The sequence below is a fragment of the Ornithodoros turicata genome, unplaced genomic scaffold (assembly GCF_037126465.1).
Source record: "Ornithodoros turicata isolate Travis unplaced genomic scaffold, ASM3712646v1 Chromosome169, whole genome shotgun sequence".
Lineage (NCBI taxonomy): Eukaryota > Metazoa > Arthropoda > Arachnida > Ixodida > Argasidae > Ornithodoros > Ornithodoros turicata.
The window spans coordinates 115561-130997 of record NW_026999325.1 but is presented as its reverse complement, the minus strand read 5'-3'; the positions used below and the strand labels follow the sequence as shown (position 1 = coordinate 130997).

The 15437-nt window shown below is 44.7% G+C and overlaps 1 protein-coding gene and 1 long non-coding RNA gene across 3 annotated transcripts in view; one reads left to right on the top strand and one right to left on the bottom strand.

The window, feature by feature from the left end:
• The window catches only part of LOC135372736 (phospholipid scramblase 2-like), a 164761-nt gene that overhangs the window by 89498 nt on the left and 59826 nt on the right, over positions 1-15437 (top strand). The window lies entirely within an intron of this gene.
• LOC135372737 (uncharacterized) lies at positions 334-4822 on the bottom strand. Its single transcript, XR_010416092.1, has 3 exons — positions 4504-4822; positions 4209-4422; positions 334-974 (listed from the first exon to the last, which is right to left on the bottom strand). It is a non-coding gene; the product is annotated as an uncharacterized LOC135372737 (long non-coding RNA).

Below are 15437 nucleotides of genomic sequence, written 5' to 3'. Positions count from 1 at the left end.
GGGGCTTTGTGGTGGGGGCCCCGGGACAAGTGCCCCGTCAGCCCTCCTCTAAATCCGGCACTGAATAAGACTATTTTATGGACCGGAAAACATGGCACTTGTGTTTGGCAAGGACGTTTGCAACAGGGACGAAGATTTACTTGAGGAAAATGCAAGTACTAAGATATGACAGCTGTAAAAGTAATTAAATTCTCAGCTGTGCAAAGTTGAAAAAATTCTGGGAGCTTTGCTCAGGTATACCGAGCTTTTGCTAAATGTCCTAAATCTTTTTATGTACAGGTGTCTGTACAGTTAACTCATCTCCCGCTCCCGTGGCTTTGCTCCGATAAGTGCCCAACTAGCGGCTGGCGACGCAAACACAAGTGAGCTCGTCCAGGGGTGGGCCCAACTCACGCTTACAAACGAAGGTATGTCGTATGAGACACACACACAAAGAAAAAAGATGAAGATTGCAGACTTCTTATCTTTTTTTCTGCTATTCTGTTGCGCGCGTGTGTGTTTTTGTCTTATAGCACGAGTGCGCACAGGAATGCAGTAGAAGAAAAATCCCGCCACCTCTGGACGAGTTCACTAGTGTTTGCGTCGTCAGCCGTTAGTTGGGCGCTTATCGGGGCAAAGCCACAGGAGCTGGAGATTAGTTAACTGTGCGGATACCTGTACATAAGAGCTGGGGGGTTCCACAGGCAGGTAGTATGTAATGTAGAAAACTATGGGTAGACAACTGTTCATCACATGGGACACAGGCAAGACTTCAGTTGCACGGTGGTCACTGTGTCCTCAGCATCTTGTCCTGTGCTGCCCTGCTGAAACTGCTTTCTGGTGCTGACGTGCAAGTTCAGACATGACCTCCCTTGTTGCTCCTGGGGTATACAATTAGGAGTGAGTTCTTGTTTGGAGTGAATCTGAGTGAAATGGTCAGGATCCTTAACGAAGCCTCATCGGCTAATCCCCTTCGGAATCTGCTTCTCCCCGACCTGAAAGAGAACAGTCGACTGAACAATGCAGAGAACACAGTTCCTGTGTTAGTCAATCTGGGTCAGAAGCTTATGGGTATAGCACAGTTAACCGTGAAGTAAGTTTCCCAAAATTCTCTTAGAACTATTCCATGGTCACTACACGTGAAATTTACATCCTACTGCCACATTAGAGAGAGTCACAAAAGCCCAGCTTTGTGTGAAGTAACCAAGTAAGGGATGCGTGGTAACATACGGTTTTATTTATTTGCTTTAACATATACTAGAGGCCCTCTGACCCTAGCAGGAGTTACAGCAAAGCAAGGAATATCAAGACAAAATGCTGTCCAACTCTCTCTCAGATTTTCAGATTTCAGAACGATGCAATAGAGAATTCCAATCCAGCTCAGTACGGGGAAAATAATTACTCTTAAAAGCATTGATACATGCAAAAATTAATGGACACTAAGAAACGTTTGTGGGCATTATGCCGTGTACGCCGCGTTGGAGCACGTTCTACATTGGACGGCAGTTTCACCTTCAACTTCTCCAATAACCTATTATAAAAAAAGCAAGACTAATTTTCCTAAACACTTGCAATGTAAGAATACCATTTTGCTGCATTAATGCCAACAGTGTACTACGAGACTAATAGGGACGTGTAAATATTGAAATTTCCGAATACGAATGGTATATGAGTATCTCAAAAACTGCACCTTAAATATCGGATGAAATTTATAATATTTTCGTGCAAGGTAGAATCTAGCAGAGGCACGCTCCGGACAATCTTTTTTTCTTGAAATCAAACCGGTGAGGCTGATGCTGACAGACACCGTAGTACTAAAAATGATATTTTTCATTATAAAATGTTTAACCGAAATATTAGTGTGAAATATGCAGTCCTGCCCCATTAGTCACAAATCTACAGACTTCTAGCTATACAAGAACTGACCATACGATGAAAAATCTGAAATTTCAAATTTTTATTACCAGGATTATTTAACATAGTTCAATTAAGAAAACTACTTTCCTTCAGTTGCGGTTTATCTAAAAGCTATAATGAGACCATTGATGCAGTGTTTGCATGTGAACTCCAGGCAGACTTGCCGTTTTGTGATATATATACCACTAGATGCGAAATTAAAATGAAATTTCTTGAATATTTTATAATTCAAGCTTTTTCAGCAAATCAGTGATAGCATAAACAGAGGCAGTCCTTGTTTAAAGTGAGCCAATTTTTCAGAAATTATGCAACTAATTTACTTGGGCTCTGTCGAACAGGAACACAAGTGATTGAAGTACAACAACCACGTACAGCAAATAGTATTGATGAAACTTGCAAAAATTATGATGGAAATGATGAAATGCAAAATTTGAAATGGCTGTTTAATCGAGCTGATTGCAGTTTGACCTCCCATGGCATAGCTACGTATGTGGACCGCAGCCAATAGAGCAACGTTTATCGCTGTCAGCTGTCACACCAATCTGGCGCATATTTTAGTCGAAGCATTTGGCTCTCGAACAGAAATGGTAGTGTAGTGCCTGCACTTCTTCCACAGTTTTGCCTTGCTTTCGGCATTGTAAAAGAATAATCTGACCATAAATAATTCGTGTCACGTGGTCCTTTGAACAAGAATTTCCCGACATTGTGCTGATCTCAGTACTGCACGAAAACCTCCAATTTAATTAATTATTGCAGTTAAGAAAATTTAATCATTGCATTTTAATTAAGTAGCCGTGTGGTAGTTCTATATACTATCTCACACAAAATATTTGCTTACACGTAGGTCAGAACTGCAAAAACAGTACTTGTGGTATCACATAAAATTAAACACAATGTCTATAATCAACCTCCTGAAGTGAAGCAGTTCTGATGTATGCAGGGTTTAGAAGTACACAATGGTCTGACTGAAGTCACATTCTCAGTACATGACCTTAGTACAGTGCTGGACAAAAGTTTACGGAACGCGCGAGCGGCGTATTTTCTCTGGGCAGAGACACCCTAGCGGCGAGCGGAAGCGGGCGAGTCCACGCGTTCTGAGGGATGAAAGAGTGCGCTTGTGGCGACCCACCGTGGTAGTAGTGGTAACTTTGCTTTTGAGTGTAACGAACTTCAAAATGGTTTCGTTTTCGGTCTACTGCACCGAGCGCGAGTGGCTATCGCGGGAAGGAAGTCTCTCCGCTATCGGAGAGATAACAGGGCGCTAAGATGAATTGAGGTGACAACGGGCTCGCAGTGCCTAGCTTTTTTCTTTATTATTAGACAAAAACAGAAGAAAAGAGCGTATACCCTTGAACAGACACACAAAAAAAGAGGCAGGGGATGACGATACTGTCTCAATACTTTGTCGGCCCCCTTTCGCAGCAATAACTGGGGCCATACGCACAGGAAGGGGAGCGTATAGCCGACGGACAAGGTGCACGTCTTTACGTAGCAAGGACCACTCTGCTTCTATAAATTCCCAGAGTGCGTCCTTGCTCCTTGTAGGCGTCCGTCTCTTGTTCATCCTATTCTTCAGGCTGCCCCAGACGTTTTCGATGATGTTTAAGTCCGGGCTCTGCGCAGGCCATGTCAGCTGCATTACGCTGAGGCGTAAAAAAAAGAAAAAAGCTAGGCACTGCAGCCCGTTGTCACCTCAATTCATCTTAGCGCCCTGTTATCTCTCCGATAGCGGAGGGACTTCCACTCGCGCTCGGTGCAGCAGACCGAAAACGAAGCCATTTTGGCATTTTGGCGTTCGTTACACTCAAAAGCAAAGTTACCACTACTACCACGGTGGGTCGCCACAAGAGCACTCTTTCATCCCTCAGAACGCGTGGACTCGCCCGCTTCCGCTCGCCGCTAGGGTGTCTCTGCCCAGAGAAAATACGCCGCTCGCGCGTTCCGTAAACTTTTGTCCAGCACTGTACATGATTACCATGTGCACAGGTAGTCATGAATTCCTGTAATGCATCCAACGTGGTGTGTACCAGTTCCACCAGACTGTTTTTCAACAGAGAAATAGCACAGTATAACTTACACATATTGCATAGCTAAATGACAACTTGTATAATACGTAGATATATAGTGACCAGGTTGTGACTCAGTATGTGTTACGTAGAGAAAAACGTGAAAGATTGCAAATTTAAAAGGCGTATCATTGCGCGAGTTTGAAAGCATACGACTAAGGAAAAGTTAGCCGATGTGACCATTATGAGTCGACACCTCATAATTACTAAACCATGCCTCGTTAAACCCTAAAATTTCGTACTCACCTAGCTAGCTGCTGTGCAGTGCGCATCGTTCTTTTCTCACGAATTGTGTCAGAGAAGTTCCTTGGTTGATGACAACAAAGGCACAAGCTCACACACACCAAGTAAAAGTCGCGGCCTGCACTGAAACTTGAGTCGTCCTTTTCGAGCAGGTATACTGCTTGCCCGCGTGTTACTGCTCGCCCCGGTTCCCCCAACGTATTCGTCGTCTTCAACGCTGAAACACCAGGACGAGAGATTATTTTTATTGCAGCCCCCCCACCGGTGTCGATAAGACACGAAATTCATATAAGCTTACCGAAATGTGGTCCTCAACCGGAGGTTCTTCTTCTATCCAACACACAACGAGGACACGGCAGGGCTGCCTTTCGATGCCATCTTGATTGTCTCGATTCTGTGAGAAGACTCGCTCCTACTCTAGGATCTGCATAGCCCATTCAGGGAAAATATCCCACTGCTGCTTCGCAATCCACCTCATACAACACATTTTGAGAAAGCGGACGCGTGCGAAGAAAACGGTTATCTCACGTGCAAACACCGAGCTCACAAAAACAAAGATGGCGCCGGACTAGACTGATTCAGCCATGCTGATGCAGCCGTTCGATCGGCTCGGGTTTCGTATCTAGCCAAAATAATTGTTAAAAATATTTATGCTTTCGGTTCCGATAAAATTATTTGAAGTACTTTTTAGTTTATAATTAATGTTAGAAAACTATTTTTGATTTTATTATCGCAGTTCACATACTGCAAATATGGACACCATTGCAGCACATTGTACTGGGTTACTATTGGTTACAATGCACAACAAGAAGAGCGTTCCTTTCCCCCTTTTCATCCTGCAAGCAGTGTACATGGACATCGACTTTCAAATTTTGACTGTGTCAATGAATTAAGATCTGTTCAAATGCCCATAGAAGGACGTCCCACGGATAACGAAATTTCTACATCCATTTAGGGACGTCCGTGGGCTAACGAAAATTCGTTGTCCGTGGGCTGATCTCCGAAGGACGTCCTGCGGGTATCCCGCCACGGACACGGACGTAAGGATCAATCTCGGATATCCGAGGGACAATATGTTCCGTCTGGGTAGCCTGATCGAAAGTAACGGTTCTGAGCCTGGAACACAACAGAACATTCAGCATTAACAGATGGGCAAAAAAGCGAGCTCCATCTTGGAAACAACACTACACACAAAGGCTCCAACAGAAATACTGGTTCCTGTTTGCCGTGTGTACATGAAATGTACCTAGCCTGATCGAAAGTAACGGTTCTGAGCCTGGAACACAACGAACCCTCAGCATTAACAGATGGGCAAAAAAGCGAGCTCCATCTTGGAAACAACACTACACACAGAGCCTCCAACAGAAACACTGGTTCCTGTTTGCCATGTTTACATGAAATTTACCTAACCTGATCGAAAGTAACTGTTCTGAGCCTGGAACACGACACAACCCTCAGCATTAACAGATGGGCAAAAAAGCGAGCTCCATCTTGGAAACAACACTACACACAAAGGCTCCAACAGAAACACTGGTTCCTGTTTGCCATGTGTACATGAAATGTACCTAGCCTGTTCGAAAGTAACGGTTCTGAGCCTGGAACACAACAGAACCCTCAGCATTAACAGATGGGCAAAAAAGCGAGCTCCATCTTGGAAACAACACTACACACAGAGCCTCCAACAGAAACACTGGTTCCTGTTTGCCATGTTTACATGAAATTTACCTAACCTGATCGAAAGTAACTGTTCCGAGCCTGGAACATGACACACCTCTCAGCATTAACAGATGGGCAAAAAAGCGAGCTCCATCTTGGAAACAACACTACACACAGAGCCTCCAACAGAAACACTGGTTCCTGTTTGCCATGTTTACATGAAATTTACCTAGCCTGATCGAAAGTAACGGTTCTGAGCCTGGAACACAACAGAACCCTCAGCATTAACAGATGGGCAAAAAGCGAGCTCTATCTTGGAAACAACACTACACACAGAGCCTCCAACAGAAACACTGGTTCCTGTTTGCCATGTTTACATGAAATTTACCTAACCTGATCGAAAGTAACTGTTCTGAGCCTGGAACACGACACAACCCTCAGCATTAACAGGTGGGCAAAAAAGCGAGCTCCATCTTGGAAACAACACTACACACAAAGGCTCCAACAGAAACACTGGTTCCTGTTTGCCATGTGTACATGAAATGTACCTAGCCTGGTCGAAAGTAACTGTTCTGAGCCTGGAACACAACAGAACCCTCAGCATTAACAGATGGGCAAAAAAAGCGAGCTCCATCTTGGAAACAACACTACACACACAGGCTCCAACAGAAACACTGGTTCCTCTTTGCCATGTCTACATGAAATGTACCTAGCCTGGTCGAAAGTAACTGTTCTGAGCCTTGAACACAACACAACCCTCAGCATTAACAGATGGGCAAAAAAAGCGAGCTCCATCTTGGAAACAACACTACACACACAGGCTCCAACAGAAACACTGGTTCCTCTTTGCCATGTCTACATGAAATATACCTAGCCTGGTCGAAAGTAACTGTTCTGAGCCTTGAACACAACACAACCCTCAGCATTAACAGATGGGCAAAAAAAGCGAGCTCCATCTTGGAAACAACACTACACACAGAGCCTCCAACAGAAACACTGGTTCCTGTTTGCCATGTTTACATGAAATTTACCTAACCTGATCGAAAGTAACTGTTCCGAGCCTGGAACATGACACAACTCTCAGCATTAACAGATGGGCAAAAAAAGCGAGCTCCATCTTGGAAACAACACTACACACAGGCTCCAACAGAAACACTGGTTCCTCTTTGCCATGTCTACATGAAATGTACCTAGCCTGGTCGAAAGTAACTGTTCTGAGCCTTGAACACAACACAACCCTCAGCATTAACAGATGGGCAAAAAAAGCGAGCTCCATCTTGGAAACAACACTACACACACAGGCTCCAACAGAAACACTGGTTCCTCTTTGCCATGTCTACATGAAATGTACCTAGCCTGGTCGAAAGTAACTGTTCTGAGCCTTGAACACAACACAACCCTCAGCATTAACAGATGGGCAAAAAAAGCGAGCTCCATCTTGGAAACAACACTACACACAGAGCCTCCAACAGAAACACTGGTTCCTGTTTGCCATGTTTACATGAAATTTACCTAACCTGATCGAAAGTAACTGTTCCGAGCCTGGAACATGACACAACTCTCAGCATTAACAGATGGGCAAAAAAGCGAGCTCCGTCTTGGAAACAACACTACACACAAAGGCTCCAACAGAAATACTGGTTCCTGTTTGCCGTGTGTACATGAAATGTACCTAGCCTGATCGAAAGTAACGGTTCTGAGCCTGGAACACAACGAACCCTCAGCATTAACAGATGGGCAAAAAAGCGAGCTCCATCTTGGAAACAACACCACACACAAAGGCTCCAACAGAAACACTGGTTCCTGTTTGCCACGTGTGCATGAAATGTACCTAGCCTGATCGAAAGTAACGGTTCTGAGCCTGGAACACAACGAACCCTCAGCATTAACAGATGGGCAAAAAAGCGAGCTCCATCTTGGAAACAACACTACACACAAAGGCTCCAACAGAAATACTGGTTCCTGTTTGCCGTGTGTACATGAAATGTACCTAGCCTGATCGAAAGTAACGGTTCTGAGCCTGGAACACAACGAACCCTCAGCATTAACAGATGGGCAAAAAAGCGAGCTCCATCTTGGAAACAACACTACACACAAAGGCTCCAACAGAAACACTGGTTCCTGTTTGACACGTGTGCATGAAATGTACCTAGCCTGATCGAAAGTAACGGTTCTGAGCCTGGAACACAACAGAACATTCAGCATTAACAGATGGGCAAAAAAGCGAGCTCCATCTTGGAAACAACACTACACACAAAGGCTCCAACAGAAACACTGGTTCCTGTTTGCCATGTGTACATCAAATGTACCTAGCCTGATCGAAAGTAACGGTTCTGAGCCTGGAACACAACAGAACATTCAGCATTAACAGATGGGCAAAAAAGCGAGCTCCATCTTGGAAACAACACTACACACAAAGGCTCCAACAGAAATACTGGTTCCTGTTTGCCGTGTGTACATGAAATGTAACTAGCCTGATCGAAAGTAACGGTTCTGAGCCTGGAACACAACAGAACATTCAACATTAACAGATGGGCAAAAAAGCGAGCTCCATCTTGGAAACAACACTACACACAAAGGCTCCAACAGAAATACTGGTTCCTGTTTGCCGTGTGTACATGAAATGTACCTAGCCTGATCGAAAGTAACGGTTCTGAGCCTGGAACACAACGAACCCTCAGCATTAACAGATGGGCAAAAAAGCGAGCTCCATCTTGGAAACAACACTACACACAGAGCCTCCAACAGAAACACTGGTTCCTGTTTGCCATGTTTACATGAAATTTACCTAACCTGATCGAAAGTAACTGTTCTGAGCCTGGAACACGACACAACCCTCAGCATTAACAGATGGGCAAAAAAGCGAGCTCCATCTTGGAAACAACACTACACACAAAGGCTCCAACAGAAACACTGGTTCCTGTTTGCCATGTGTACATGAAATGTACCTAGCCTGTTCGAAAGTAACGGTTCTGAGCCTGGAACACAACAGAACCCTCAGCATTAACAGATGGGCAAAAAAGCGAGCTCCATCTTGGAAACAACACTACACACAGAGCCTCCAACAGAAACACTGGTTCCTGTTTGCCATGTTTACATGAAATTTACCTAACCTGATCGAAAGTAACTGTTCCGAGCCTGGAACATGACACACCTCTCAGCATTAACAGATGGGCAAAAAAGCGAGCTCCATCTTGGAAACAACACTACACACAGAGCCTCCAACAGAAACACTGGTTCCTGTTTGCCATGTTTACATGAAATTTACCTAGCCTGATCGAAAGTAACGGTTCTGAGCCTGGAACACAACAGAACCCTCAGCATTAACAGATGGGCAAAAAGCGAGCTCTATCTTGGAAACAACACTACACACAGAGCCTCCAACAGAAACACTGGTTCCTGTTTGCCATGTTTACATGAAATTTACCTAACCTGATCGAAAGTAACTGTTCTGAGCCTGGAACACGACACAACCCTCAGCATTAACAGGTGGGCAAAAAAGCGAGCTCCATCTTGGAAACAACACTACACACAAAGGCTCCAACAGAAACACTGGTTCCTGTTTGCCATGTGTACATGAAATGTACCTAGCCTGGTCGAAAGTAACTGTTCTGAGCCTGGAACACAACAGAACCCTCAGCATTAACAGATGGGCAAAAAAAGCGAGCTCCATCTTGGAAACAACACTACACACACAGGCTCCAACAGAAACACTGGTTCCTCTTTGCCATGTCTACATGAAATGTACCTAGCCTGGTCGAAAGTAACTGTTCTGAGCCTTGAACACAACACAACCCTCAGCATTAACAGATGGGCAAAAAAAGCGAGCTCCATCTTGGAAACAACACTACACACACAGGCTCCAACAGAAACACTGGTTCCTCTTTGCCATGTCTACATGAAATATACCTAGCCTGGTCGAAAGTAACTGTTCTGAGCCTTGAACACAACACAACCCTCAGCATTAACAGATGGGCAAAAAAAGCGAGCTCCATCTTGGAAACAACACTACACACAGAGCCTCCAACAGAAACACTGGTTCCTGTTTGCCATGTTTACATGAAATTTACCTAACCTGATCGAAAGTAACTGTTCCGAGCCTGGAACATGACACAACTCTCAGCATTAACAGATGGGCAAAAAAAGCGAGCTCCATCTTGGAAACAACACTACACACACAGGCTCCAACAGAAACACTGGTTCCTCTTTGCCATGTCTACATGAAATGTACCTAGCCTGGTCGAAAGTAACTGTTCTGAGCCTTGAACACAACACAACCCTCAGCATTAACAGATGGGCAAAAAAAGCGAGCTCCATCTTGGAAACAACACTACACACACAGGCTCCAACAGAAACACTGGTTCCTCTTTGCCATGTCTACATGAAATGTACCTAGCCTGGTCGAAAGTAACTGTTCTGAGCCTTGAACACAACACAACCCTCAGCATTAACAGATGGGCAAAAAAAGCGAGCTCCATCTTGGAAACAACACTACACACAGAGCCTCCAACAGAAACACTGGTTCCTGTTTGCCATGTTTACATGAAATTTACCTAACCTGATCGAAAGTAACTGTTCCGAGCCTGGAACATGACACAACTCTCAGCATTAACAGATGGGCAAAAAAGCGAGCTCCATCTTGGAAACAACACTACACACAAAGGCTCCAACAGAAATACTGGTTCCTGTTTGCCGTGTGTACATGAAATGTACCTAGCCTGATCGAAAGTAACGGTTCTGAGCCTGGAACACAACGAACCCTCAGCATTAACAGATGGGCAAAAAAGCGAGCTCCATCTTGGAAACAACACCACACACAAAGGCTCCAACAGAAACACTGGTTCCTGTTTGCCACGTGTGCATGAAATGTACCTAGCCTGATCGAAAGTAACGGTTCTGAGCCTGGAACACAACGAACCCTCAGCATTAACAGATGGGCAAAAAAGCGAGCTCCATCTTGGAAACAACACTACACACAAAGGCTCCAACAGAAATACTGGTTCCTGTTTGCCGTGTGTACATGAAATGTACCTAGCCTGATCGAAAGTAACGGTTCTGAGCCTGGAACACAACGAACCCTCAGCATTAACAGATGGGCAAAAAAGCGAGCTCCATCTTGGAAACAACACTACACACAGAGCCTCCAACAGAAACACTGGTTCCTGTTTGCCATGTTTACATGAAATTTACCTAACCTGATCGAAAGTAACTGTTCTGAGCCTGGAACACGACACAACCCTCAGCATTAACAGATGGGCAAAAAAGCGAGCTCCATCTTGGAAACAACACTACACACAAAGGCTCCAACAGAAACACTGGTTCCTGTTTGCCATGTGTACATGAAATGTACCTAGCCTGTTCGAAAGTAACGGTTCTGAGCCTGGAACACAACAGAACCCTCAGCATTAACAGATGGGCAAAAAAGCGAGCTCCATCTTGGAAACAACACTACACACAGAGCCTCCAACAGAAACACTGGTTCCTGTTTGCCATGTTTACATGAAATTTACCTAACCTGATCGAAAGTAACTGTTCCGAGCCTGGAACATGACACAACTCTCAGCATTAACAGATGGGCAAAAAAGCGAGCTCCATCTTGGAAACAACACTACACACAGAGCCTCCAACAGAAACACTGGTTCCTGTTTGCCATGTTTACATGAAATTTACCTAGCCTGATCGAAAGTAACGGTTCTGAGCCTGGAACACAACAGAACCCTCAGCATTAACAGATGGGCAAAAAGCGAGCTCTATCTTGGAAACAACACTACACACAGAGCCTCCAACAGAAACACTGGTTCCTGTTTGCCATGTTTACATGAAATTTACCTAACCTGATCGAAAGTAACTGTTCTGAGCCTGGAACACGACACAACCCTCAGCATTAACAGGTGGGGAAAAAAGCGAGCTCCATCTTGGAAACAACACTACACACAAAGGCTCCAACAGAAACACTGCTTCCTGTTTGCCATGTGTACATGAAATGTACCTAGCCTGGTCGAAAGTAACTGTTCTGAGCCTGGAACACAACAGAACCCTCAGCATTAACAGATGGGCAAAAAAAGCGAGCTCCATCTTGGAAACAACACTACACACACAGGCTCCAACAGAAACACTGGTTCCTCTTTGCCATGTCTACATGAAATGTACCTAGCCTGGTCGAAAGTAACTGTTCTGAGCCTTGAACACAACACAACCCTCAGCATTAACAGATGGGCAAAAAAAGCGAGCTCCATCTTGGAAACAACACTACACACACAGGCTCCAACAGAAACACTGGTTCCTCTTTGCCATGTCTACATGAAATATACCTAGCCTGGTCGAAAGTAACTGTTCTGAGCCTTGAACACAACACAACCCTCAGCATTAACAGATGGGCAAAAAAAGCGAGCTCCATCTTGGAAACAACACTACACACAGAGCCTCCAACAGAAACACTGGTTCCTGTTTGCCATGTTTACATGAAATTTACCTAACCTGATCGAAAGTAACTGTTCCGAGCCTGGAACATGACACAACTCTCAGCATTAACAGATGGGCAAAAAAAGCGAGCTCCATCTTGGAAACAACACTACACACACAGGCTCCAACAGAAACACTGGTTCCTCTTTGCCATGTCTACATGAAATGTACCTAGCCTGGTCGAAAGTAACTGTTCTGAGCCTTGAACACAACACAACCCTCAGCATTAACAGATGGGCAAAAAAAGCGAGCTCCATCTTGGAAACAACACTACACACACAGGCTCCAACAGAAACACTGGTTCCTCTTTGCCATGTCTACATGAAATGTACCTAGCCTGGTCGAAAGTAACTGTTCTGAGCCTTGAACACAACACAACCCTCAGCATTAACAGATGGGCAAAAAAAGCGAGCTCCATCTTGGAAACAACACTACACACAGAGCCTCCAACAGAAACACTGGTTCCTGTTTGCCATGTTTACATGAAATTTACCTAACCTGATCGAAAGTAACTGTTCCGAGCCTGGAACAAGACACAACTCTCAGCATTAACAGATGGGCAAAAAAGCGAGCTCCATCTTGGAAACAACACTACACACAAAGGCTCCAACAGAAATACTGGTTCCTGTTTGCCGTGTGTACATGAAATGTACCTAGCCTGATCGAAAGTAACGGTTCTGAGCCTGGAACACAACGAACCCTCAGCATTAACAGATGGGCAAAAAAGCGAGCTCCATCTTGGAAACAACACCACACACAAAGGCTCCAACAGAAACACTGGTTCCTGTTTGCCACGTGTGCATGAAATGTACCTAGCCTGATCGAAAGTAACGGTTCTGAGCCTGGAACACAACGAACCCTCAGCATTAACAGATGGGCAAAAAAGCGAGCTCCATCTTGGAAACAACACTACACACAAAGGCTCCAACAGAAACACTGGTTCCTGTTTGCCATGTGTACATGAAATGTACCTAGCCTGATCGAAAGTAACGGTTCTGAGCCTGGAACACAACAGAACATTCAGCATTAACAGATGGGCAAAAAAGCGAGCTCCATCTTGGAAACAACACTACACACAAAGGCTCCAACAGAAATACTGGTTCCTGTTTGCCGTGTGTACATGAAATGTACCTAGCCTGATCGAAAGTAACGGTTCTGAGCCTGGAACACAACAGAACATTCAGCATTAACAGATGGGCAAAAAAGCGAGCTCCATCTTGGAAACAACACTACACACAAAGGCTCCAACAGAAACACTGGTTCCTGTTTGACACGTGTGCATGAAATGTACCTAGCCTGATCGAAAGTAACGGTTCTGAGCCTGGAACACAACAGAACATTCAGCATTAACAGATGGGCAAAAAAGCGAGCTCCATCTTGGAAACAACACTACACACAAAGGCTCCAACAGAAACACTGGTTCCTGTTTGCCATGTGTACATCAAATGTACCTAGCCTGATCGAAAGTAACGGTTCTGAGCCTGGAACACAACAGAACATTCAGCATTAACAGATGGGCAAAAAAGCGAGCTCCATCTTGGAAACAACACTACACACAAAGGCTCCAACAGAAATACTGGTTCCTGTTTGCCGTGTGTACATGAAATGTACCTAGCCTGATCGAAAGTAACGGTTCTGAGCCTGGAACACAACAGAACATTCAACATTAACAGATGGGCAAAAAAGCGAGCTCCATCTTGGAAACAACACTACACACAAAGGCTCCAACAGAAATACTGGTTCCTGTTTGCCGTGTGTACATGAAATGTACCTAGCCTGATCGAAAGTAACGGTTCTGAGCCTGGAACACAACAGAACATTCAGCATTAACAGATGGGCAAAAAAGCGAGCTCCATCTTGGAAACAACACTACACACAAAGGCTCCAACAGAAACACTGGTTCCTGTTTGCCACGTGTGCATGAAATGTACCTAGCCTGATCGAAAGTAACGGTTCTGAGCCTGGAACACAACAGAACATTCAGCATTAACAGATGGGCAAAAAAGCGAGCTCCATCTTGGAAACAACACTACACACAAAGGCTCCAACAGAAACACTGGTTCCTGTTTGCCATGTGTACATGAAATGTACCTAGCCTGATCGAAAGTAACGGTTCTGAGCCTGGAACACAACAGAACATTCAGCATTAACAGATGGGCAAAAAGGCGAGCTCCATCTTGGAAACAACACTACACACAAAGGCTCCAACAGAAATACTGGTTCCTGTTTGCCGTGTGTACATGAAATGTACCTAGCCTGATCGAAAGTAACGGTTCTGAGCCTGGAACACAACAGAACATTCAGCATTAACAGATGGGCAAAAAAGCGAGCTCCATCTTGGAAACAACACTACACACAAAGGCTCCAACAGAAACACTGGTTCCTGTTTGCCACGTGTGCATGAAATGTACCTAGCCTGATCGAAAGTAACGGTTCTGAGCCTGGAACACAACAGAACATTCAGCATTAACAGATGGGCAAAAAAGCGAGCTCCATCTTGGAAACAACACTACACACAAAGGCTCCAACAGAAACACTGGTTCCTGTTTGCCATGTGTACATGAAATGTACCTAGCCTGATCGAAAGTAACGGTTCTGAGCCTGGAACACAACAGAACATTCAGCATTAACAGATGGGCAAAAAGGCGAGCTCCATCTTGGAAACAACACTACACACAAAGGCTCCAACAGAAATACTGGTTCCTGTTTGCCGTGTGTACATGAAATGTACCTAGCCTGATCGAAAGTAACGGTTCTGAGCCTGGAACACAACGAACCCTCAGCATTAACAGATGGGCAAAAAAGCGAGCTCCATCTTGGAAACAACACTACACACAGAGCCTCCAACAGAAACACTGGTTCCTGTTTGCCATGTTTACATGAAATTTACCTAACCTGATCGAAAGTAACTGTTCTGAGCCTGGAACACGACACAACCCTCAGCATTAACAGATGGGCAAAAAAGCGAGCTCCATCTTGGAAACAACACTACACACAAAGGCTCCAACAGAAACACTGGTTCCTGTTTGCCATGTGTACATGAAATGTACCTAGCCTGGTCGAAAGTAACTGTTCTGAGCCTTGAACACAACACAACCCTCAGCATTAACAGAT